The sequence below is a fragment of the Lepidochelys olivacea genome, assembly GCF_965140295.1.
Source record: "Lepidochelys olivacea isolate rLepOli2 genome assembly, chromosome: 2".
Taxonomy (NCBI): domain Eukaryota; kingdom Metazoa; phylum Chordata; order Testudines; family Cheloniidae; genus Lepidochelys; species Lepidochelys olivacea.
In genome coordinates, this window is record NC_140412.1 from 224817515 (window position 1) to 224844762 (window position 27248).

Genomic DNA, 27248 nt, shown 5'->3' on the forward strand with positions numbered 1-27248 from the left:
ATGAAACAGCTGTTTTTTTGTTGATTTATTCCAGGAATTTGGTTCTCTCATCCAAACTATGACATCTTGAATCATAATTTAATGGGATATTTAAGGAATGCAATTCTTTTCTGTTTTCAAATAGCTGGAGCTCAGTATCTCCACGGGTAAACATCTATGGGTCAGATCCTCAGCTGCTGTAAATCAGTATTGCTCAGGATCTATTCCATGAATCTAATCTACCTTCAGTACCTCCCTGCTTGCACATCCTGCACCAAACACCATAGCAGGGATCCAGGGAGAGAGGAAAATATCACCATTTTTCACCTGCTGAGATTTCCCCAGATTGTGCAATCGGGAGGTTTTATCCTCACTCCTCCAGAACAGACAAGATGGTTCAGCAATTTGAAACTCACAGATCCCCAAATCCCACCAAGATCCACTGGAAATATAGTACCTTAGCCAGGGGGCCACCATGCCTATGCCCCATCTCAGGGACCCCTTCTATTCCACTTGAGCTCTCAAGCAGCATGCCTCCAGGAGCTTTCCACAGTGCAGAAGGGACTATGGGAAAGTTAACGCAGTCTGAGGCCATATTAACATTTCAGTAAATTCATTGCTCATTGCTGGGTGAAATTGTGGCATTCTGCGCTGCTACATGTGTCTCCCAGCCCTTTCCTCACGCCTGGATCCCCAGATTTGTGTGCCACACTCAGATGAACAATCTGGCCTTCTGAACCTAACAAAAATGAGCAAGGTATTAAAATTTGCTGTTATGACAGGATTACAGCTCTGCTAAAATACTAACTGCTGTTCCTAGACTATATAAACTAAGCTATGTTAATCTGGTTTGAAATAAGAATATTGGTATAAAGATTACATATTTCTATCAGTACAGGTAAAGAATGATTCCTGTGTCTTTGACTATCAGTAATTTCTAGAGACTCTCAGCGTTCTCTGTATCAGATGTATACTTAAATATTGTTGCTCTGTGAGCTGTAAGGTGGAACTGGTGTTCTGAACAGCTTGTCCTCCTTGAGACAGTCATGCTTGTAAGATTTCTCCTCCTAATTCAAACCCTCAAGCAATCATTGGAAGCTTCCCTGCTTTAACTTAGTTTACACATTCTCTATATTATATTCTCTACCATCATGATAATGTGGCAGCCATGAAATTGCAGGTGACCATGCTGTGTTTTATAGCAGCAGTTCTCAAACTGTGGGTCGGGACCCCATTTTAATGGGCTGAGACTTGCTGGGACCCAGGGCCAGAGCTGAAGCCCGAGCCCTACCACCCAGAGCCAAAGCCGAACCTCAAGCCCCACTGCCCGGGGCTGAAGCCCTTGGGCTTCGGCTTTGGCCTCCCTGCCCGGGGTGGTGGGGATCGGGCAGGCTCAGGCTTTGGTCCCCTCTCCTGGAGTTGTGAAGTAATTTTTGCTTTCAAAAAGGGGTCACGGTGGAATGGAGTTTGAGAACCCCTGTTTTATAGTGATAGCCATGAAGTTCCTAAATGGCCACAGATTTGTGCACTAAGCTACTGTGCAATTTTTCAAATAGTCTCATCCTCGTGAAATCAAAACTAGGTTTTTATGGGGTTTGTGATAAATGAAGGGGGGTAGCTCCCTTTTATGGACACCCAGCCAGCCAGTTAGCTATAAAGTCTCTCTTGGTGGCTGTTCTCTACTTTCTTTACCTGTAAAGGGTTAAAAAAGTCACCACCTTTGAAAAATGCAGGGACCAGCCACTACCTATGCCACTCCCTTTCAGTGACTGGTTGCAGATGTGAAATGGAATGAGGCAACCAAGTTACACCAGTTTTGCTGGGGCTTGAGTGTGGAGGTGAAAAGGACGAACTGGCCCACATTGAGATTCCCTCCTGATTGAATGCTTTCATTCACCTCGCTCTCTGTATTGAGTCTGATTACGAGAGAGCAAGAGAGAGGAGGAGAAAAACGGTGCAGATCCACTCTCACCACTGCATATGGAACCATAGCCTTGCATATCAACTTCTGACAGGATGCAGATTGACCTAAGCTGCTGTCTGTCCCCAGAAGAAAGGAAGTGACGATGTCATGAGAATTTGTTTTCCATTGTGGGGCATTCATCTGCTGCTAAGTCAAACAGTTGCCGGGAAACAAATGCACCCAGGCACGGTAAGGGGGAATCAGCTTTGGCACCACTGATTTTTTCCCACTCCGGTTATACCTCCCAACTAGCCACCCAGATGCAAATCAAGACCCAGGGGGCTTCCCTGCATCTCCAGGTTTGATACAGATGTGCGTTTTGGATCTAGCCACATCCATCTCCAACAGGCTCTGATTGTCTCTGGGGCTGTAAACAATTTCATCAGTGTTGAGGTAGCCTGTGCCTTGCATATTCCCCTTCAGCCCAAGGGTATGCCAGATCTTGTTGACACTTTCAATGAGTCTCTCTTGTCTTCTGATCTAGTGACCCACAAAACTGCTCCCTTAGAGATTGATATCTAGGGACACTGAGAGGTCATGCAACTAAAAGCTATCTGTTCACCACACTTTCCCTTGATTCTTGGCATTATTTGGCTGGTGCATCATGATCCCATTATTTCTTGGTGGAAGAAGGTAATCAGTTTTTCTTCAAACTACTGTCAAAGGGTCTTCCTGCAACCCACTGAGTGCCATTTTCCATCCCCATATTCAGAACTCCAGCCCAGGGCCACAACACCTGGGGAAGGCCCTCCAGCCTTGGGGGCTAGCCAAAAGGAACCATCATGAGACACCACTCCCAGTTTCCGAGCAACTATCAAGACTACACTGAAGTCTTCAAAAAGAAAGACTCTGATGTTCTACTTCCACAGAGGGTTTATGATTGCCCTATAGACCTGGAGACAAGGTTCCCTATGGGCAGATATACTCTATGTCAGAACCAGAGTGAGAATTCCTTCAGGCCTTGTCATAAATATAAAGGGAAGGGTAAATACCTTTAAATCCCTCCTGGCCAGAGGAAAAACCCTTTCACCTGTAAAGGGTTAAGAAGTTAGGATAACCTCGCTGGCACCTGACCAAAATGACCAATGAGGAGACAAGATATTTTCAAAAGCTGGAGGGAGGGAGAAACAAAGAGTCTGTCTGGGTGAGGCTTTTGCCGGGGACAGAACAAGAATGGAGTCTTAGAACTTAGTAAGTAATCTAGCTAGATATGTGTTAGATTATGATTTCTTTAAATGGCTGAGAAAATAAGCTGTGCTGAATTGAATGGATATTCCTGTCTGTGTGTCTTTTTGTAACTTCAGGTTTTGCCTAGAGGGATTCTCTGTGTTTTGAATCTAATTACCCTGTAAGGTATTTACCATCCTGATTTTACAGAGGTGATTCTTTTTTACTGTTTCTTCTATTAAAATTCTTCTTTTAAGAACTGAATGCTTTTTTCATTGTTCTTAAGACCCAAGGGTTTGGGTCTGTGGTCACTTATGCAAACTGGTGATGATTTTTACCAAACCTTCCCCAGGAAGTGGGGTGCAAGGGTTGGGAGGATTTTGGGGGGAAAGACGTTTCCAAACAACGCTTTCTCAAAAATAAAGCCGGTCAGACGTTTGGTGGTGGCAGTGGAAGTCCAAGGGCAAAAGGTAAAATAGTTTGTACCTTGGGGAAGTTCTAACCTAAGCTGGTAAACGTAAGCTTAGGAGGTTTTCATGCAGGTCCCCACATCTGTACCCTAGAGTTCAGAGTGGGGAAGGAACCTTGACAGGCTTACACCCAAAAAACCTGGCAAAGGGCTTTACCCAGCAATCTCCACATTAAGGGCCCCAGTCCATTTGTAAAAAAAAATGGAATACTATGCCTCTGCATAGCTTGTTTGGCTTTGAACAGCATAACAATCCAAAACTGTTACCCCCTGTCCTTAACCTTGAAGCTATAGGACCAAGTGTGAGCCACTAAAATCTTTACTAAATTAGATTTTTGCGGAGCAAACAATCTGGTTTGGATACAAGAATGGAAGAACGCTTTCCGGACCCACTACAGACTCTCTGAATATTTGGTCATACTATTTGGGCAAACCAGTGTTCCTATCAGCTTCCGACACTTCATAAATGACATATGTAGGGCCATCCTAGACCAGTTTGTAATCATCTACCTTGGTGATATATTGATGTTTTTTGAGAAACCCGAACAACGCAATGACCACATCCAGTTAGTCATGGAAAGATTATGGAAGTACAGATTACATGTCAAGCTTGAAAAATGCATGTTTGACCAGCTGTCCACCAAGTTCTTAGGGTATATATTCTCACTGAAGGGTGTCCAAATGGATCCTCAGAAAGTTGAAGCAATCCACAATTGTCCAGCATCCCAGACTTTCTGGAAGCTGCAGTGCTTTCTGGGATTCACAAATTTTTATTGGAGATTCATTCCAAATTTCTCTGGGCAAATCACTCCCCTTACCTCGGTTCTCCTCAAGTCCACCAGGTTCATCTGGTCACCTGATGTATAGTGAGCCTTTGATCAGTTGCTTCTAGTGTGGCTCTAAGTCCCATCCTATCCCAAAGGCTTGGGCTCCAATTGGTACTGCACCCTTGTGCATACTACTCACGCAAGCTCACATCTGCTGGAAAAATTTATGAAATACTGTAGCAAGAGCTGCTTGCCATCAAATCCTCTTTCAAAGAATGGCAACACTATCTGGAAGGGGCTCAACACCCAGTACAAGTCTTCACTTACTATAGAAAATTTGAAAACACTATCTGGAGGGCTTGAGCCCTGAACCAAAGACTGCTCAGTGAGCAGACGTCCGGCTGGGGCACACCTGATTAAAGACACTATGTTTATGTTACTACAGCCCACTTGCAGGCCACTTTGGTCACCTCAAGAATTTTTGCACATCACTTGTTTCTTCTGGCAGCTTTGTATGCACACTGAAAACTGAGCCTATGTAGACTCCTGTACCAACGTGCTTGTACTAAGACACCTCATGTGAAAGCCCTTGGTACCCTAATATTCCTGGAGACTCTGGCAAGATCCTAGATCTCAATCTCTTTGGATTTTATTGTGTAACTCCCAAGCTCCAAGGGCCACACCATAGTCCTAGTTGTCATAGACCAACTAACTAAGATGACCCACTTCACTCCCTGCAACTATTTGCCTTTGGATGAAGAAATGGCGCACCTCCTGGTGTCATGTCATCCACCTCCACAGGCTTCCAGTCCAAATCATCTCTGACCAAGGGCCACCATTTGTCTCTCCCTTCTGGTGGAGGAGACTCTGCTTAATGGATGTTCATGGAGCCACCTTCACTGCAAATCACCCTCAGACTGTCGGACAATTGGAGAGGGTCAATCAATTATTATTAACTTCCATCAAGACAACTGGGTTTCCCTATTACTATGTGCCAATTTCTCTTAAAATAATGCTGATCATGTCACTCAGGGCAGAACCCTTTCTTTTCTAACTATGTATATCATCCCCATTTCCACCCTGAATTACTCACAGACTCCCCAAGCCCAATGGCTGTCAACAAGGTCTAGCTAATTTACGATATGCAGGATGAATGCTGGAGTCCCCTGGAGGAGACTGAAGAAGCCTGGAAGCAGTTCATGGACTGGTGATGCCAAGAGCGCCCTATATTTGCTCTGGGCCCAAAGGTCTAGCCTGCCACAAAACACCTCAGGACAAGCAGACCTTCTCAGATGTCAAATCCTCTGTCCTTTCTAAATCTGCAGATAGGTCAGCCCTGTCATGTTAAGTAGCAACTTCCCTGGTCCCTCTGCATCCACCCAGTATTCCATGTGTCACTCCTCATGCCCTAAATAAAGAATCCTTTTCTGGATACATTTCAATAACCCAGATTCAGGGGCGCAAAGATTATGTAGAGCACCAAGTCTCCTGCCTCCCATTGGCAGTGAGGGTGCCTTCAATATCTCATAGATTGGGAAGATTACAGTCCCAAGAAACAATCCTTGGAGTCTATGCCCATGACCACACCCCCAAGACAGTAGAAAATTTCTATCAGGATCATCCCAGTAAGCCAGGCCCAGCATCACCCCAAGGAGAGTGCTTGTGAAGGGGATAAGGGACAAGTCTGCAGGTGTCCTTGGTTTCAATGAGTCTAGAACCCAGGGCTGTGGGGACCCGAGGTCTCAGATCCCTCCTTGTTGTCACCAAGAGAGACAAAGCAACATCTCATTAATCTTGGAAGGTCAGGCACCACAGGTAATTCTGTTGGGATGCCCCAGGCCTGGGGTGCCTGAGTGGCTCATCCCCACTACTTAAGCCAGGAAGTGACCCAGGTACATTGTCTGAGCGACTGTGCAGACTCCCTTTTGCTGCTGCATCAGACCCCACTCTTTGCCCGTCTCTTGCAATCTGCATGTAACCTTGTTCCCAGTTCCTGCTCCACTCCCATCCCGTTCCTGCTTCCTGCCTCACTTCTGTCCCTGATCCCGGTTCTTTCCTTACTCCTGTTTCATGCCTGATCTTTGCCTAATCTCTGTCTCCTGTCTCCACACCTCACTACTGACCACTGGCTCTGACCCTTGGCTTGACTCCTTACTCCAATTCCTGCTCTGATCATTAAGCCAGACCACCTATGTCCCAGTTCCTAACCCCATAGATACCTCAGATCACACCCCATTGTCTATTTCAGCCATAATATATAATCTTCTGAAATGTTCCTTGAGAGGGAACACTAATGCTTCATTATTACAGAAAAAAGTATTTAAAGAGTTCATACAGCATAAAATAGGGTCTCTCTGAGGAGTTAGTCATGACTATTGTTGAGATACCAGAAAAGTTTAAAGGTGCAATAATTTATTTGTAAATGTAGACAAGAGTTAATGCAATTGTTTTCTGAAAAACGTAAAGCCTTGGATGAGATACACCAAACCCCACACAATTCACAAAATCTAAAATACGAGACAAAAAAAAATATTAGTAAAGCTAACTGTGCTTTTGAAGAATCAGAGCATTATCTACCTTTTTTATGAAAGCCTGAGGTGCGCATGTTGATCTGCTTGATAATATCCAGCCTGACAGCAAAGAATTCAATCAAAGGTGGCTGGGAGGTGGTTAGGGTGGGGGAACAAACCAGAAACAAAACAATGGTGAATATTAGGTACTGTCAGAGAAAACACTAAGGACCCTTAAGGAAAAATGGGGATGCTGTTAATCAGAGACTACCCCCTTGCCTGGCCCTAAATAATCTAGCAAGGTTTATTCTTCCCAGGTCCGAATCTGTGATCAGATGGAATACTAAACCATTAAAGGCCCCAGTCTTGGGGGGGTTGCTCAGGCAGCCGTGGCTGGAGATCAGAGTCTGACAGAGATGCAGAGGATACTACAGAGGCTGTCTAACTTTCCCAGCCCAGGAACAGAGGGTCTGGAACTTATCCAGTACTATAGGGAAAGAATAAAGCTGAGGTAAGAATGAGGCATATTGGCCTCTTTTTGGTTTAACCCTTTTCATTGTTTGGTATGTACATCTGGATGCATAAATATTTTTTGTTATGAAGACACTGTTTTTGAGTCCGTTTAATCAGCCAATGGTCACCGAGTCCTGAAGAGTGAGATTCTGTGGCCTGCGGTGTGCAGGAGGTCAGACTAAGTGATCATGATGTTTTGCAGTTGCCAAGTTCATTTGGACTTGTAGTGCTTACGCAGTTGGGAAACGGGCTGAAATCCAAAGATCAAGACTCAGAGTGGTTAGACTGTGATGTTTCTTCCTTGAGAAAGATGAAGGAAGCCAAGTCCAACAGGTGTGCTTGAGAGGGACTAAAGGGGGATAAAGCCCAGCTCTTCTTGTGACAGTGCTCTTTTCAGATTACCAGAAATGCTGAGGAAAGAGTTACTAAATTACTGACCCACAGATGCAGCTAAAGGAGGAATAATACAGGTATAATCTCAGATACTGCTCCCCCACACACATACACACCATGTTGATTTCAAATAAGAAAATTAATGAATATTTAAAACATAGTATTCTGCAAGCTACATAGGAGAATATTGCTTATGTATAGAAGCATAGGATTTTATTCAGTAGAACTTGTCTGTTCAATAGATCAAAAATAAATTTTGAGTGAGGATATAACAGAATAAATAAGGGATGACATGCACTCCAAAAAAAGCAAAACTGTCCTGAACTAGAAGAGTTCCCAGAAGACTTCTATTAGGAGTACAAAGAAGTGTTAATAGTTATTCTTAAAAAAATATATGCACCAACATTGGATAACATATTCTTACCAGCTAACATAAAAGTAGTTTTTATTAAAGTTACTCTAATCCATGGGATATATCAAAGAGTTGCTCAAACTAACATCCAATATCTTTCATAAATGTAGACTCCAAAATATTGGCAAAGATTTTGGCAAACAGACTTAAAATGGTCCTCTCGAGCATTATTCACCCTAACCAAGCAGAATTTATTAAAAATCGGTTGTCATGTAATAATGTGAAACAGTTGTTAAATATAATTCCTTTAGGCAAGAATAAATTAGAGCCAATAACCACTGTCTCTTTGGATGCTGAAAAGGCATGTGACAGAACTGGTTGAAATTTTCTCTTCTGCATGTTACAGCGGTTACAGTGGTTTGGGGTGGGTAGTTTCTGACAGGAGTTTCCTTAATTGGATTGAACTTCAATATAACAAAGCATAGGCATGTGTATCTACAAATGGGATAACATCAAAGCCTTTTAGCCCTGAGAGGGGAACATGTCTAAGATACTCTCCCCTCATTGTCCTATTTTTATCGTCTTAAGCCTCTGACTGCCAAATGCTGAGACTGGGCGACAGGGGATCAATCACTCAATAATTGCCCTGTTCCATTCATTCCCTTAGAAGCATCTGGCACTGGCCACTGTTGGAAGACAGGATACTGGGCTGGATGGACCACTGGTCTGACCCAGTATGGCCGTTCTTATGTAGAACCACTGACTGCAGCAATTTGGCAATAATACTCGCTGTTTACATGCCAAAATAGGTGAACATTAATATAAAGAACTAATATAAGCTAACAACACTTCACTGCTCATTGTAAAACTAGAACAAATGGTTCCACCAATATCTAAAACTTGTCAGAGAATATTGATCATTGGCTAATTACAAAATAAACTGGACTAAATTAGAAGTTTGACCAGTCTCCAGTGACTGCGTCAAAGTATACTTTGAGAGGGAATCTCCTATGTGCTCCAAGGGCTTAAAGTACTTGGGTTTAAAATTTTTGTTTTATTATTTTTAAATAATGTTAAAACTTTCATTTTTAAAAGTGACATGAAAATGACTTAAGTTGATAGGTACATCTACAATTTAGACTATGAGGGAAAATAAATCCCATAAAGATGAATGTGCTTCCTAGATCATTAGATTCTTCACTGGTTTGCACCTTGTATAGTCATTCAAACTTGTGCAAAATTAATCTGATTCACCAGAGAGTTTATCCCAGTTTTGTGCTACCGTAGTTCCATTGAAACCAAATTCAGTGTGCTCTTTTCAGTTTGTATCAGAACTACTGAGAAGCATTAGTGTTATATTAGTGAAAAATTGGACTAATGGTGTGATGAGTCAGGCCCAGTGTGTACAAAGTGGGTGTAAAAATGCTACCATGCTGATTTGGTAGAATTTTACACTAAATGGCTGTCAAAGATGCAAGAGAGTGGAGACTCAGGCCCTATTTGTATGCATTGGCTAACTTTAAAAGATTCCATGTAATACTTCACAGAATCTAAAAAATAATTGATAATTCCCTAATGGGATTGAGAATCCTCAAATTCAAGCAGATAGTTTAAAGGTGTGTATTGTTTTGTAAAATTAAGACCTATCGTATCATAGATGATGGTTGCAGGACTGGGAGACTCCAGATTTGGCTCTAATAGAAAGAGATTATCTTGAGCCTATGCCTCTGAAATTAATTTTGAACTGTATACATTATGGACCAGATTTGCTATTGTAAACCACTCTTTTTGTGCTACTCAGTTTTGGCACAAAGGAGCCAGTAAGCAGTTGGATCTCCAGCTATTCTCCTGCAGATAGAGTGGTTCTCAACCCACAGCCTGTGAGCCGCTTACTGCCCAATCAGCACACAGCTGTGGCCCATGCGACATCCTCAGGGCCATACAGGTAGTAGTGGATGCGGCCCACATAACACATTGTGGGCCACATATGCAACCCACAACTGTAAATAGGTTGAGAACCAATGTCTCAGGAGCTACCGGCTGCCCTCAGATGTACTGATCCCAGCATATAACCAGCCCTAGAAACAGGGAGTGACAATCTGTGCAACATCTCCTCCAGTTAGCTGCACCCAACTGATTCTGAACATAGTAGAGAATCTGAAGCCATGCCCATTTGTACTCTCAGCTTGTATAATAATGCAGACAAGAAGTAAGTGGCTTTCACTGACAAAACGTCTGAAATGTGAAGTCTTCAGAAATCAGAGTTTCATGCATTCTTGATGTAATCGTCTCTCACTAAAAGCTGGATTCTCAGAGAGGTTTTGGAATTTAGGCAGCTATTCTCTGGCAGGTATTTGTTATGGCTTCAAAAGAAATACCTGTTGCCTCACAGAGATGGAATTATTTTCTGCTAAGGCTTTCAGCATAACAAAGGTCTAAGATCACAAAATTCTCATGAGGAAGCAACTGTCCTAAAATCGTATTAGACAAACCAGCCTCAGTTTATAATCTATCTGAAATACCAAAATGAATATAAATAGGGCAGAGCATGGCACAGAGAATCCAACAAACATGGTCAAGTTGGAAAAACATGCTGATGGCCTTCTTACCTCCAGTTGTCCTTCTAAATCAAGCCTTTAACATACAATTATAAATGTATTTTTAAATCATAGACCGTTACTAATTTTAAATATCACTGAGTATGTGGATACTTATAGGCCAAATCCATCCCTTCTGAAACTTCACTGAAGCTAGCATATTTGGCATGGAATGAATTTGGCTCCTTAGCTTTAAACCAGTGAAGATAACCTGACTTGAAAATTATCATGAGTTCTGTATTCTGTGGTCTCCTTGTAGAGCCTAGTTGGCTGTGCACAACACATACATTACAGTCTCCAGTACTTATTGAATGTAAATGAGAAACTGGTAAAGAGACAGTCAAAGGATCTTTTCATTGTACAGTCACCATTTGAACGCTGTCTCATAAGGTTAGTTCCTGACGTAATAGCTCAGAAAACAGTTTGAGTTAGAGTCCAGGTGCTGCTGGACAGTTCAAACCTTACTCCGTACAGTCATATAGCAATTTTCCAGATATGAACTCCAGACAGAAAAATTGCTTTATTGGCTGTGGAAGTCAAAATAAAACCAGTATACTTGGTTTGTATATACTTCCATTCTATACACAAATAGTAAAGCTAAATAAGGTCATATCAGTCAAGTGATTAGGAAGACTGATCTTATGAAGAAATACGTCCAATTTAATTTAATCTCTAAGAAAAGATGCCTTAATAAATAAAAGATAGTAAGGCAGCATTGTAACAGGGTTGTTTGCCCCTTTAAGGCCAGGGAACCTGGAGCCAACTCACCCTGTTTGAGTCACACCCAACTGGGAAGGGGTTGGATGGTCCTTAAAGGGCTGATGAACTCATTTAGAAGCAGGAGGGCTGGCCCAGAGTGGGAAGTTTCTGAGCCTCTGTTGCTGGCATTGGTCAGGGGAATACTTTGGGAGCTTTTGTTTGAATTAATAAACTGTGCCATGAAGGAAAGGCATGCCAGAGAGTTGGGTGTAGTGTTTGTCCTTCCTGGGCTGAGGACTCAGGCCAGCAGCCCTACAAGCATAATACCACAATCATCTCAAGCTGACCACCCCTTGACTAGCCTGGAACATGTTCTTCACACAAGTGACCAACTGCACTTACCCAATGGGGGTTGAAGTCTGAGGCCTGGTCTATACTACAAAGTTAGGTCAACCTAAGTCGACTTGCATCAACCTAATTCTTTATGTATTTGCACCAAAATTTGTCTCCCAGCGATGCAAGCATCCCATTACAGTGATGCAATAACACCACCTCCCCGAACAAAGTTGGGCCACTTTGGTTGATGCAGTGTGAGTGTAGATACTGCATGACCTGTGTTGATGTTAACAGTCCTGCAGCAGCTGTCCTATAATTCCCCTGCCCCTGCAACAGTGGCCACTCTGGTCACAATCTGGAACTCCACTGCCCAGGGACCACAGACACCAGAAGACTCCCCCCTCTTTAAGACACCTTTCATGTTTTTGAACTACCTTCTCCTGGTGGCCCACCTTGGTGAGCGCACCTACCAGGTGTACTCCAAGAAGTACTGGATATCCAGGCCTGTGGAGAGAAGAAGCTGTTCAAGCACAGCTCTGGACCAGCCATAGAAACATTGACCTTTACAAGCAGATTGTACAGGGGATGCTGGCAAAGGGGCATGACAAAGATCAGTAGCAGTGCAACATGAAAGCAAAGGAAGTATACCAAGTATACCAGGAGGCGAGGGAGGAAAACAACAAATTTGTGGTGCACCACAGATCTACTGCTTTTGTGACAAACTGCAGCCCATATTCCACAGGGCTCCCACTAGTACTCTGCATTTGACTGTGGGTGCTTTGCAGGAGCCTGAGGTGCAGACCCCTACCACGAACAGGGGGTTGAGAGGTGCACAGCACACCAGTGGGTTCACACCATGCCATGAGCCAGGAGCTGTTTGAAACCCCTCTGGAATTGAGACAGTCCTGCCAGAAAAATGCAGATGAACCCACTGATGAAGGGGAAGAAACCTTGAGTAAGTTTGTACGGGAATTATTCCTTTATAGTAATTTTTTCCCCTTTTGGTTCCCTGAAAGCTCATCGCCTTCCTTCCCTCCCACCTCCCAGCTTCACCATTTATAAATGGCACCCATCCCATTCACAGCTTTAGAGAACAAAGACTTTACTGGTATAATGTTAGAAAATATAACGTTAGATAATACAGACAAAAGTATGGCAGTCCAGTTACATCAGATCTGTGTCCTGTGCATGCGCAGAGGTAGGAGAAACAGAGGTAGAGTCAGTGTCCACTTTTCAATTCTTTGGGTTTTTTGGGCTAAGAAGGGAGAGCCATGTGGAGTTCTCTGTTTATCTGTTGTCCTCTTGAGAAAACTTGATGAAATCCTCTCCCAAACATTTCTAGGTATGGTAGCCTTGTTGCTTCCCCCATGATAGGAGACTTCCCCATGCCACTCTGTGATGAGTTCAGCTGGGACCAATGAAGTAAGCAGGCTAGCAGAATAGGGGCTAGGGAGGCTTCAGGATGCTGTTAACATCTGGGTTCTCTGTGGCTTTGTCACCCTCAAAAGTGAGATATCAGTCAAGATCACCACTGCCAGTGAAAATGTTGTTAGTATTCACTGCACTTGCCCTCTGCCCATACCTACTCACCATGGTTTAAGCTACAAAGCAGAGCTGTCACAGAGCATTCCAAAGCTGACATGACAATTAGCATCTCTTATTAAAGGTATTTATCAGAATAATGCAAGGGAGTTCTGAGATGTATCTTTCCCTTTCTGTTGTGACCATAAATCTAATGGTGCATCTGTCTGTTTTAATCAGCAGCCTCCGAGGTTATGCCTTTCAGAGGTCCCACCTCTAGGCCTGCTGAATGTCTGACCCTGGTCAGGAAAAGAAAGAAGAGAAGTAGGGAGGAATCAATGAGCTCCATCAGCCCTCTACAGCCTCATGCCAAACACCGGGCTTGGAGGGGCCATGTGACCAAGACCATAGAGAAGGACCAAGAATGGAGAGATTGGTTGCTAAAGGAAAAGGACTCAGAGGCACATTGGGAAATGCACCAGGACATCAATGATCTGCTCAGGCAACAAACACAAATGCTCCAGAACAATATCAGGGGTGGGTGGGAGCGATAGCTTAGTGGTTTGAGCATTGGGCTGCTAAACCCAGGGTTCTGAGTTCAATCCTTGAGGGGGCCATTTAGGAATCTGGGGCAAAAATTGCGGATTGGTCCTGCTTTGAGCAGGGGGTTGGACTAGATGACCTCCTGACCAACCCGGATATTCTGTGATTCTATGATATTAACCTACATGCCTAAAGATCACCAATTCCGCAGCCTTTCCAGGCATTGAAGAATTCCATGGACAGTGGTGCCTGTACCCCCAATTCAACAGATGGCATTCTGGGGTGCATTCATACCTTTACCACTCCATGCTGGTTAAAAACAAGGAGAATCACAGCTACACATAGACAGACCTGTGAAAACCACATAATCATGCAATACTTGTTTCATCCAATCTTGGACTAGGGATTTCAAAGTATGGTTCACCCTGTTTCACTATTGCTTTCCCCCTGGGTTGGTGCTGGTGGTTGTTTTCCCCCACTTTTGCTGTTTCTTTGCACACAATAAAGTTCTATATTTGGAAACTCTGGGTATATTTATTACTGTACATCAGACATTACAGAATTCATAGCTGTAGGTAGTAAACAACACATATTCAAAAGTTTTTTAAACCAAGCAGTACAGAAATTATGCCAGGATTCAATGACATCTCTGCTTGCAGCTTTTTGAAAAGTCCTGTGTTCTTAAAGATGTAAGTGTCATGCACCTTCCCTGACCAGCCAACAATGATTTCAGTGAAGCATCCCTATTAGCAATCCAGTGTGATCACTACTTGCTTCTTCTCCTCTGTCAATACAGTTCTCATTTTGGTGTCCCTGAACCTGAGGGCTGGGGCAAGGTTGGCACACAGATCCAAGAATGCGGCCTTTCACATTTGAAAGTTTTGCAGCCACTGCTCATCCCAAACCTTCATTACAACGCAATCCCACCAATCCCCGCTTGTTTCTCAGGCCCAAAAGCAGGAATCCACCATGTGGAAGTGCTCCATGAATGCCAGCAAACACCTGGCATTTTTTGTTGCTGTGTCCATCAGCCTCCTTGAACATCTCTGCATCTTCCTCCTTTCATACCTCGTTGTAATAGTACTCATTCAAATTCTGCAAATACAGAAGAATAATGCCTCCTGTATTAGCAATCCTCATGAGAATTACACTGAGCTGTGTAGGATCCATGCTTCTGGCAGAGAGATGGCAGAGACTGAAAAGTGGTGCACAGGACTGTGGTAGTTTTTAAAAATGTGGTGAAAATTATGGAATGATACAGGCATTAATGGGAGGGTGGAAATTTGACCCCTAACTCCCAGAAATTCCTGGAAGAACCAGGGCCTTCCCAAAAAGAACTTCAGAAATGTCCCACACACTTTAACTTTTTGAATCTCCAATGTCTACTGTCATTAAATAATGTCTGTCTCCGCACACACTCTAGAATTTTGTGCAACTGTGAAAATTAGATAAAAATAAAAAAAACCTTAAATAAACGTCACTATCATCCAATAAAATTTATTTAAAAATTGAATTCTGCCAAGCCTACTTAAAAGTTATGGTGGCATAGCTACATCAGTCAGAGGTGTGAAAAAAACCACACGCCAGACTGACATAGCTAAAATGGTGGCAACCGTTAATCTCAAAAGAGGATGATGTAAGCACCAAGCAGTTTAGTTACTGTGTGTCATGCTGCAGCACTGCGATTGGCTACAAAAAGTCCAATTTCAGGTGACAATCCTTGCAACAAATAGTGCAGTCATAAGGTGCAGGGATAGAGGATGAGGTCAGTGCATTACTAGCAATTGAGGCCTGCTTTCCTTCTTAGAATCATAGAATCATAGAATATCAGGGTTGGAAGGGACCTCAGGAGGTCATCTAGTCCAACCCCCTGCTCAAAGCAGGACCAATCCCCAATTAAATCATCCCAGCCAGGGCTTTGTCAAGCCTGACCTTAAAAACTTCTAAGGAAGGAGATTCCACCACCTCCCTAGGCAACGCATTCCAGTGTTTCACCACCCTCCTAGTGAAAAAGTTTTTCCTAATATCCAACCTAACCCTCCCCCACTGCAACTTGAGACCATTACTCCTGTTCTGTCCTCTTCTACCACTGAGAATAGTCTAGAACCATCCTCTCTGGAACCATCTCTCAGGTAGTTGAAAGCAACTATCAAATCCCCCCTCATTCTTCTCTTCCGCAGACTAAACAATCCCAGTTTCCTCAGCCTCTCCTCATAAGTCATGTGTTCCAGACCCCTAATCATTTTTGTTGCCCTTCGCTGGACTCTTTCCAATTTATCCACATCCTTCTTGTAGTGTGGGGCCCAAAACTGGACACAGTACTCCAGATGAGGCCTCACCAATGTCGAATAGAGGGGGACGATCACGTCCCTCGATCTGCTCGCTATGCCCCTACTTATACATCCCAAAATGCCATTGGCCTTCTTGGCAACAAGGGGACTCTGCTGACTCATATCCAGCTTCTCGTCCACTGTCACCCCTAGGTCCTTTTCCGCAGAACTGCTGCCTAGCCATTCGGTCCCTAGTCTGTAGCTGTGCATTGGGTTCTTCCGTCCTAAGTGCAGGACCCTGCACTTATCCTTATTGAACCTCATCAGATTTCTTTTGGCCCAATCCTCCAATTTGTCTAGAAGATTTGTCTTCTTCACTTTCCTTGCTCTCAATTACCTCTCTTAAGCCTCTTTGTCTCCCTACCACTGCGCAGCCCTCTGGCGTGGCCTGTTGCTAGGTGCATGTTACCAGCTTGCCATGTCAAAGTTGAAAGTTTTCAAGTCCCTCTTGCAAATGTCCTGGAATCTGAGCCTAGCTCGGCCCAGGGGCCTTGGAGCATCCATAGGTTCTCCATGGGTTAGCTGTGCCAACAAAAATCCCAGCATAGGTGCAGCTCTGTCAACAGAAGTGTTCTGCTGTTGAGGTTGCTAATTAAAGTCATTTGGGGAGATGGTGTTCGTACACTGACAGAAAAACTCCTCCTGTCAGTGTAGGTTGTGCCTACACTAGGGGCATATGCTGGCATAGATTCTGTAAGGTAGACCTAGCCAAAGTGAGCTCTTAAGCTCCTGCAATTCTTCTGAAATGAAACAAAATACCTTTTTACTATTGACTAGAGCTGATAGAAAATGTTACAAAGACTGAGAGAATGAATCAGACTATTAAGAAAATAAAGTGTCAAAGTAAGAGTTCATTCCAAGGTCCAGCTGCATCTCAGAACTTTGCCTCAAGTCAGACCTGTGCTGGAGTTAGATAAGTTCCTGACATTTCTATGTATCCTTGAGCAAGTCGCTTAGGGCCTGATCCAGTGCCCACTGAAGCCAACGGAAAGATTCCCATTGATCTCAGTGAGCTTTGGATCAGGTTTGTAAATTCTGATCACACTTATTCTCCAACCTCCATAGGCTTCAGGGAGGTGATTCCAGAATGACTTGTGTCAGAGTAATGATTGATCCCCTCTGCCTCATAGTCCCCCTGTGTAAAATGAGAATAATGAATTTAGCCTAAAAAAATCCCACTAATGGTTTTCAGGCTCTTTGAGCTCCTCAAATGGAAAGTGCTATAAAATACAAGTGCAAAGTATTATTACTATTGTTGCTTAAGCCCTAATCAGACTTCAGCATAGATGGCTTGCTCCTGCAAGGGGCTGAGCAGTCTGGCCCCAATCCAGCACAGCACTTCAGCACATACCTAACTTCAAGCATATGAGTAGTCTCAGTGACGCCACTAGGATTATTCACATGCTCAACATTAAGCACATGCTTAAGTGCTTTGCTTGCTCAGGGTTGGACTGCTCACACCTTGCTGGAGAGAGCCCACAAAGACTTGCCCGACTTGTGCCTGATACAGGCACAAAGGCTTGAAAAAATAAATGTTAATGCACTGAAGGATGATAAATTCATAAAGAGTTATGAGGTGAAGTTCTGCAGCACAGCTGTCAGGAACACCTGCTGAGCCAGCTGGCCTCAAGGAAGCTAGCCATCTGTCTATAGTCAGGTTTATGGTCCCCGGAGCACAGACTTCAAAGTATTCTGGTCTCTTCCCCAATAATATTCCCAGTAATCCAAATAGGACTAATTAAGGCTTTACTGTACTGTTTTCCTTAATTTTAAACCATTATAATGACATTATGTGAATGTTTGTTCTCCAAAATAAAAGGTTGGTTTGGGGTGCCCAAGATAGAGTTCACTGGAAATGTGAGATGTCCATGAATCTAAGTAGACTTGGATTCCCCTTACAAATAAGCTACTATCAAGATAGAGGTTTATATCCTGAATGTCAGATTTTAAAGACACTATCAAATGTCAGCAGGAAAACCTGGACCTTAATTTTTAAGCTGTAAATATTTTCTTCTTATCCTCAGCTCAGCACAACCACCTTAGCCAGGAGATGGGATCTGATGCCCTTGAAGTGTTCCTTTATGGAGACCATATGAACTGTGGTCTCTCTACTCTGTTCAGCTCAACTCCAGGTGACATGGAGGCATAGGTACTGGAACTAGAGATGCGGCCACACTCTCTGGCTTAAAGTGGTTTCCATTATATACACGATTTACCATTTGGTTCAATGGCTCTCAGCACCCCCACTATACAAATTGTTCCAGCACCCGGAGGGAACCCATTGTCTGTGGGCAAAAAGTGTCATCTATTTGAAAAGTGCAGAAGTTTATATATAAGAAAATATTTTGCTATGTTGGAAAGACTTGATAGAGTGAATGTACATTGTACTAAAAAGCTCAAGAGAAACTTTCTGCAGAAAAAAAAAGTCAGAATAGCCATGGAGTAACTAAAGAGGGCGCTTATGTGTGGATCACAATGTGTCAGTGGCAAAACAAATCAGTGCTTGTATTTCTATTGTGATACAGCATGGCCAGAGGGCAGCAGCAGAGTGTTAGAAGGGAGCCTTATTCCCTATAGAAGGAAGAAAGTTTGCTATAGATTAATTAAAGCACCTGAAGCCAGTCACCTGATAAAAACCCCCTGCTTCAATCAGACAGGAGGAGGAGTTAAAGCAGAGTGGTTTGGAGGAGTTGAAGCAGAGTGGATTGGCGTTGGAGCAAAGAGCAATTTGGAGAAGTTGAAACAGAGTGGATTGGTGTTGGAGCAGAGCGCGGTTTGGAGGGAAGCAGAGGAGAGTTTGGAGAAGTGCTGCGGTGGGCTAAGAAGACCAGGACCCTAGGTAAAGGGACACCTGGTTTGTGCAGAGGGAGGGAAGGAAGCCCCACAAGCTGAAGGGCAGGAGAGGGAAGTAGTCCAGGGGAAGGAACTGCTAGTTCAAGCGGTTGACTGCTATCCCTAGGGCCCCTGGGCTGGGACCCGGAGTAGAGGGTGGGCCCAGGTCCCTCCCTCTCCACTCCCCTCCTCTAGGACACTAGTGGGGCAGTTAATATCCCAGTTCAGGGGCGAGAAACGGTGCCCTGAACCCTCCCCAAGAAGAGAAAGCGTGAGACCCATCAAAGTAGTGCCGGCAATTTGCCACACTATTCAAAGAGACTAGGGAGGAGGGGAGAGAGTTGTGACAGTCCACTATAGTGAATCTTTAATTTTTAAAATTGCCATGTAGAAGAGCCTGATTTGCCATTGTGTTAGCAGGTTTACATTTATGTCAGTGGAATCACAGAAGTATAAATTTAGTGTAACAGAGTGGTGAGCCAGGCCCTTTACGGTTTTTATAACTTGGGTGCCATATAAATTCCAAACAGTTGCCAGGGTTACTCCATATTTAATTAGTATTAAGAAAAGGCAGAGAAATCATGGTAGTAAAATCCCACATGACTTGCTGCTGTTTTCAGTTAAAATATGCACCATGTAGTGGCAGGGACCTCCAGGGGCCCTGTTTTTTTTCCCCCTGGTAGTCTCTGCCATCTTCAAAGCAGGCAGTTCTCTCCAGAGCTCTTCAGCACTGGAGAGATGCAGTTCTCTCCAGAGCTCTTCAGCACTATTTCATGTATCTGTCAAGAAGGTCACTGAAGAAGGCTGAGTGCACAGCTTTTAAAGCATTTTCCCATTCTTCTGGCCCATTACTAAGGGACTAAGCTCAGGACTCAGTTTCAGATTTCCCACATGACTCCTACTGGTCTGGCAGGCTTGCCCTAACTCCTCTTCTTTTTTCTAATGAAATTGAAATAAACTCTGTCCCCTAATGATTTATATTGGACGGCTGAGAAATCCCACTTCTGTGCCCCTGCCACTTCACTTGGTTGCATCTTGCAAGAAATACTGAGAGCTTCCTCCGTGCCTCTGATCGAGATCCACACCCATCACTAGCTACAGCCTGCCTTTTGCTTAATTAGGTCCATAAGCCCACAAAAGAAAATGTTACAAACAACCTCTCTTCCTGTTCTGGGGATCTCTTCTTATTGTCTGGGTAATTTAGCAACCCCAGAACCAAGAAATGATTCCAGAGGGGAAACCTTATAAGAGAGATAAACAATGTCCAGGTCATATATGGTGGAGCATCTACCAGAGAAGCCAAATAAAACTAGGGTTGTAGAGTATTATTTACAATGAGGACGTTCAGGGCAGAGTTTTAAAGTGCAGTAATAGTTTGAAAAATGACTGTGTGGGGTTCGTTGCACTTGGAGCTATATTGTAACTTTTACAGTCTGTAAGAGGGGGAGCATGTAGCTGTGCCAGGCGAGGAGCAGACCGGAGAACCAACTGTGACTCAGTCACAATTTCATATCCCACTCCTTTACTTGCTCATGGGAGGGAGTAAATTATTTCACTCACTTTTGTGCAGCTGCATCTTCCCCACCCGGTGCCTGGCCAGCTACCCTTGCCAGTGAGTAGGAGAGTGAAGCCAAGGCTCCTCGCACTCCACACACCTCTACATGCCCTTCCTCCACTCTTGTTGTAGCAGGAAGTATTTAGCAAGTTGTCTCTGATCTTTCTACTGCAGCTGACGTCACAATCTGAGCAGGGCTCAGAAAGGAGACCTTATTCCTCTGTCTGGATGAATAAAGTCTGTGACAGTCTAGCCCAGTGGTTTTCAACCTTTTCTCATTTGCGGACTCCTAAACATTTTTGACTGGAGGTGTGGACATCTTTGGAAATCTTAGACATAGTCTATGGATCCCTAGGGGTCTACGGGCTACAGGTTGAAAACCACTGGTCTAACCCACAATGACTATTAAATTTGCTCCATTGACAAGTTGAAAAAGAAGCTTTGCAACTGCAGATTAGCATGTGACCTGAGAGTCAAGCTGGGTGCTTTTGGACATGCACAGTAATGATAATACAGACTGTGCAAATGGAATATAGTTCATGGTTTTGCTAATGATGCACAAGCAAGGACAAACTTCAGCTTGCTGTCCCATGCTACACTGGCTTTTGCTGGGCGAAAAAGAGGAAAGAATAGTAAGAATGAATTTATATGTGTAATAAGCACAAGAGGAGATCAAGACAGAAAGTGGGAGTTTTGCCATTGACATCAGTGGAGCCAGGATTTAGAGTTTTCACTGAGAAAGACCCCAGATCCTACTCCAACCTAAGCCTTCTCTGTGCAAAATCTGGCATACAGCAAAAATAACTGGTCAATTATTCATTTATCTGATTAAATTAGCTCAGTTTTCTTGTTCCTGAATTATCTGCAAACAGGCTTCGATTTTTACAAATACATTGGTAATTCATAATTATCCAGTGAACAGGGTTTTTTATGAACAATTCATTGGTTGTTTGACACTTTGCCTGGCCATCATGGTGTGTAATTGATGGTCTAAGTCACCTGATACTGTTTCTATAGCCTGTTTGGCTAACTGAAACTGTTTAAAACAGGAGAACAAACAGCAAATACTCTTGTTCATGTATAAATATTCTTGTTTTATGTGACTAAGGTTCATTTTATGAAAAAATAGCCATTTTGCCCCTGCCCTCCAGCCACCCCCAGAACAAACTCTTGCACAAAGTTCCTGAATAAGGGTGTGAACACAGAGATCTTCAGAATTTAAACTTCTGTGCACAAATGCTCTTGTGCAGCCTTCACCCACCTCTACTGATGTCCATGTGACAAAGTGGCTACAACAAATGCAACAGACTTCTCCACACTACACTGTTAATGTCCCTCACGTGTGAATGGTTGGGCCACCTCTAAAGGGTATAATCACAGTTAAGTTTCCGTGATGGTTCAATCCTTGAACTCTTCTTCGAGACTGACAAGGCCACCAGTTAGAGTGTGGTGGTTTCTGTGATGTGGATACCTGTCCACTAGGCCCTGGCCAGGAGCCTCTTATTCATTTGGCCATCAAACACATCAGAGGGCAATAAGTTTCTCTCAGCATTGGTCTGTGTTACAGTCAAACTGCAACCTGGAAGTGAAAAGCCGTTACCAATGCCAAGAGCCACCTAGTGTCCCAATCAACTCCTCTTTATCATAGTAGAAAGATGTTCTGGAAAAAGAAACTAAAAAACTGTTTTTGTGTATTTCAAAAATACATTTTTACATAGAATAGAAGTTTTGCTCTGCTCCTAAGTCAGATTCTTGACCTTTTTTAGCCCTCGTCTGTACTTGTATATAAAAATGAACAGAGAAAAACAAACATATTAAATTCTACAATGAGACCCTGACATATCTTTTCAGACCAAGAGAAAGGAAATGCGCTTTGTTACTTATGATTTACTTAGCTTAGCTTAAACTGGGATGTGGAGAAACTATTGTTTGCCAAGAGAGAGAAGGAAGATGACTTATGTCAAATACATCATATTCATAAACAATCAGTGATAAGCTTTGCTTTAAATAGTATTACTTTGAAGGTCCCAAGAGAGCGTCCTTGAATGCTCGTCCCTTCCCCTGCCCATCAATGTAAAAGCTTCATAGGTTTTAAATTAAGTAGGTGCAAATGCTCCATACTGAAATAGTCTGGGGTAGGAGGAGAGGAAATGAGCCACCCAGGGAGTGTTCTGTCAGCCCTGCTCTTCTTGGAAAAGCAGCTGATTTAATATTTGCAGCTGCTGCTAACAAACACATAAACTGTGTCTTTATAACTTGGTTTTACTATATGTCAAACCACAAATGCAAATATTTCCATTTAAATAATGCAAGCGCAATCTGATATGGTTAGCCGCCTCACTTTATTGCTGTTTTATCACGCGGCTCAGCTGGGGCTCCTTTGAGTGGGTGGTGCTGCCTCAGAAAATTGCCAAATCAAAACTATCATAATTATTTGATTTACTCAAAACTATCATAATTATTTGATTTACTCAATAAAGCAATCTAACAATTTATGTACGTTTAGAACTACTGAGTGATTATTTACAAAATATTATGTTGCTATGGGATTCTTTCTGCTTTATTCATTGAGATTCTCTAGTTCAAAATCAGTGACACACCATTTTCCCATTTTAAAAAGCAAACCTTACCTGCATGGAAGAGCAAATTTAAAACCTCATACTACCTGAGAATGTTTGTTTTACTGGTATTATACTAAGGGCAAAACTGTGTCCTCCAATGAATCTGTGCAACTCTTACCGAAGTAGGAAGGTGCAAGCATTTGATAAACACAGTTTGGTCTCCTTTTGATGTACATCTAGAACTCTCATTAATGTGCATGAAAGTTACATAACTCAGTGGAGAAACCAGGGCCCAGCCTAGAGCCGGGGGAAATATTAGAATCATACTTAGGAACATTCAAATTTTTGAATTCATGGATCATCTGAACATGCAACCACGCTTCTTGTGAAATGTTCCATGTCAGCAGAAAATGTCACTGTAATGGGATATTACAGTTTTTGCATTATCTGGATGTCAGTAAAAACAGAGGCAAGTTTTTTTTCGCGCATTTCAAATTTTTGAGCTGTGATTAGTCACATAGTGGAAGTCACATGGTATTTCTTCTGGTTTCTGACTGGCTTCGTTTACATTTATGTTGGCTATGTTCAAGATTGGTTTGCAGAAGATATTTTGATTTATTTCACTGAAGAAGGGGGGCTGCAGCTTGCCTGCTCTCTGAACTCATCAGGAAAAAAACAGAGCTCAGAAACTTCTCTCATTTGCACCGATGTAAATCCAGGGTCACGCTTGTAACTTGCTTTTCTCTAGCAATCACTCTCCAGATCTTAAGGGTTAGATCTGGCCTGTGTTATACAAGAGGTCAGACTAGATCATCAACAGTGGTTCCTTCTGGCCTTGGAATCAATGAACCTATAAAGACTGAGCCCTTGATCTCTGTCCTAGACTTCTTTTAGCTAATGGCAGCAGCCTGAAGTGACTAAATGTTGCTCTCTACTGAGTGACAAGAGGAGAACTAGGCCGCTTACCTTTGCACCTGACACCAACAAACTCTCCACTCTATGGAAGTGGCAACCACCCATTAGGAAACCCCTCCACGCTGAGGACACTGGACAAGGCAATGTACCTCTCATCGAGGGCAGACAAGAGAGGCCACCAGTCACTCCCCAGAATACAACAGCAGGTGCGGGGAGATGGGACACATCCTGGAGGGGTGGTCTGTCACAGGGCCTGTTGTGATGGGTTGTGGGGTTGTGTGACAATGGAAAACTGCTGGAACAGGGAGTAAGCACTTAATATTTATTAATCAATATTTAATTTGTTTGTCCAAGCCTATTGAGGTTTCCTCATTGCTAAATTAATACATTGCAACTGTAAGGCTGGTTTGCTGTATGCTTTTCAATGGTTTGATTATGGGAAGTCTGGATTACCGCCTGCTCACCTCTTGTTTAAAGGGGGTTATATATGGCAGAGGAGTTTTTGTTTGATGGCATTTGATAATATGGTTTGACTGGCATATTGTGGTGGTTCTACTGTAATTGTGCCAAGATATGAGAGCATTGAGAAATGTGTGAAAATTGTGTAATATCAGGGATATCTAAAGGAATGAGACAAGACCACATTGTCAAAAACTCCAACTTTTGTACAGCCAGAGCTCTCACAGCAGCTCCTGTCTTCCATAGAGTTGGCAACAGGCAACACCATCCTCCATAGGAACACTTTGTTTCAATCCCATTCCACCAGTTTCTCTCAAACCAAACCCATCAGCAATCCAGCTGCTGGGAGAGAGGAAGGCCATTACAACCTAAATAAAATTCTGATTATTATTAATAATATGGTGCCAACCGTATTCTAGGTGCTTTACACATAGATTTGAAAACCAGGTCCCTTCTTGGAAGAGCTTATGGTCTAGACAGACAATTCACAAACACAGATGATGCACATATGGCATGGGAGGAGTTGGGAATCAGTGCAAAGTAATGTGGTTGAATCATGTTGATAAACATGCATCTTGTTAATTCTTCAATTTTTATTTTCAATTTGAGTTTAGGATTTGGTCTTTTCAGATGTCTATTCATTAACGCTCCTCTGGGGAGAAGAGGAAGGCTTGCATTTGGCAATCTTTTTGAAGAGACGTGCTTTAAGCAGGAGTAGGTGGGCGTATGTTGGACTGGGTCAAGTGTTGCAGGTGTGCGAGGCTGTGTCAAAGAAAGCCTGGCAACAAGAATGGGGGAGGAAATGGAAGGACTTGTTCATAGTGTAAGTTGCAGAGACAAGGGGCATTGGGAAGAGATGAGGGAAGAGGAGATGAGACTAGAGAGAAGATTATTCCAAACTGAAATCAGTGTCCAAAAGTTTAAAATTGATGTGGAAGGTAAGATGCCAATAAAAGGGTTTGCTTTGTAAAAAAGATGTTCTCCTTACCGCAGCACCAGGCAAGACTTTTTTATAAGGGGAAAGGAGATTATTTTGGAGATTCACAAATGAATCTGTCCAGTTCTAACAAAGTGGCTATGAGGAGAGTACAAACTTGTCCACAACTCAGAATGAACTTGTGTGGATACAAGTTAGAATCTCCAGTGGCTTGTCTTCTTATTTGCAACTCTGGGAAGGGACATTCGTTTGAGACTAGGTAGAAAATCTGTCTGTCCCTGCCCATGTCTGAGTTTATTATTTTACAGATCACCATTGGCATCACTCCTAGGTCTGTCTGTATGTAGTGTACATGTCGTGAGAATCAGTAATGCTTTCACTACGCTACAGGAATCTGGTGGGGAACAGGTTGGTTTATCAATTGCAGATGCTGTTCTCTGGTGCAGTTGTGTATACACTTTATTGTCTAAAATCTGGCTATGACTTCAATCTGCTGCTTGTGAGTGATGCTAATCACTTTTTCTGATGGTCTGGCCTAAATTCTGTTGAGGATATTCCATGACCCGCTTTCTTAATTTAAGGCTGGGGGATATGGTGGCAGTTGTTTTGAATTGATACTGCCAAGAATGACCTTGAGTGGATCACTGCAGATTACATGGCTCTGGGAAGAAAGATAAAGGAGTTTGAGGTGCAAGTGGTGTTCTCTTCCATCCTCCCTGTGGAAGGAAAAGGCCCAGGTAGAGACCATCAGTCAATGAATGGCTACACAGGTGGTGCCGGAGAGAAGGCTTTGAATTCTTTGACCATGGGATGGTGTTCCAAGAAGAAGGATTGCTAGGCAGAGATGGGCTCCACCTAATGAAGAGAGGGAAGAGCATCTTCGCAAGCAGGTTGGCTAACCTAGTGAGGAGGGCTTTAAACTAGGTTCACCGGGGGAAGGAGACCAAAGCCCGGAGGTAAGTGGGGAAGTGGGATATCAGGAGGAAGCATGAGCAGGAAAGCGCAAGAGGGAAGGACTCCTGCCTCATACTGAGAAAGCAGGATGATCAGCGAGTTATCCCAAAAAGCCTGGGAAACAAGCAGGGAGAACTGGAAGTCCTGGCACAGTCAGGGAATTATGATGTGATTGGAATAACAGAGACTTGGTGGGATAACTCACATGACTGGAGTACTGTCATGGATGGATATAAACTGTTCAGGCAGGGCAGAAAAGGTGGGGGAGTTGCATTGTATGTAAGAGAGCAGTATGACTGCTCAGAGCTCCAGTATGAAACTGCAGCAAAACCTGAGAGTCTCTGGATTAAGTTTAGAAGTGTGAGCAACAAGAGTAATGTCGTGGTGGGAGTCTGCTATAGACCACCAGACAAGAGGGATGAGGTGGACAAGGCTTTCTTCAGGCAACTAACAGAAGTTAAAAAGAGTCCTGTGGCACCTTGCAGACTAACAGATGTGTCACAAAAATAAAGGGAAGGGTAACCACCTTTCTGAAAACAGTGCTACAAAATCCCTCCTGACCAGAAGCAAAACCCTTTCATCTGTAAAGGGTTAAGAAGCTAAGATAGCCTTGCTGGCACCTGACCAAAACGACCAATTAGGAGACAAGATACTTTCAAAGCTGGAGGAGGGGAAACAAAGGGTCTGTCTGTCTGTGTGATGCTTTTGCCGGGAACAGATCAGGAATGCAGTCTCAGAACTTCTGTTAGTTAGTAAGTAATCTAGCTAGAAATGCATTAGATTTCCTTTTGTTTAATGGCTGGTAAAATAGCTGTGCTGAATAGAATGTATATTCCTGCTTTTGTGTCTTTTTGTAACTTAAGGTTTTGCCTAGAGGGATTCTCTATGTTTTGAAT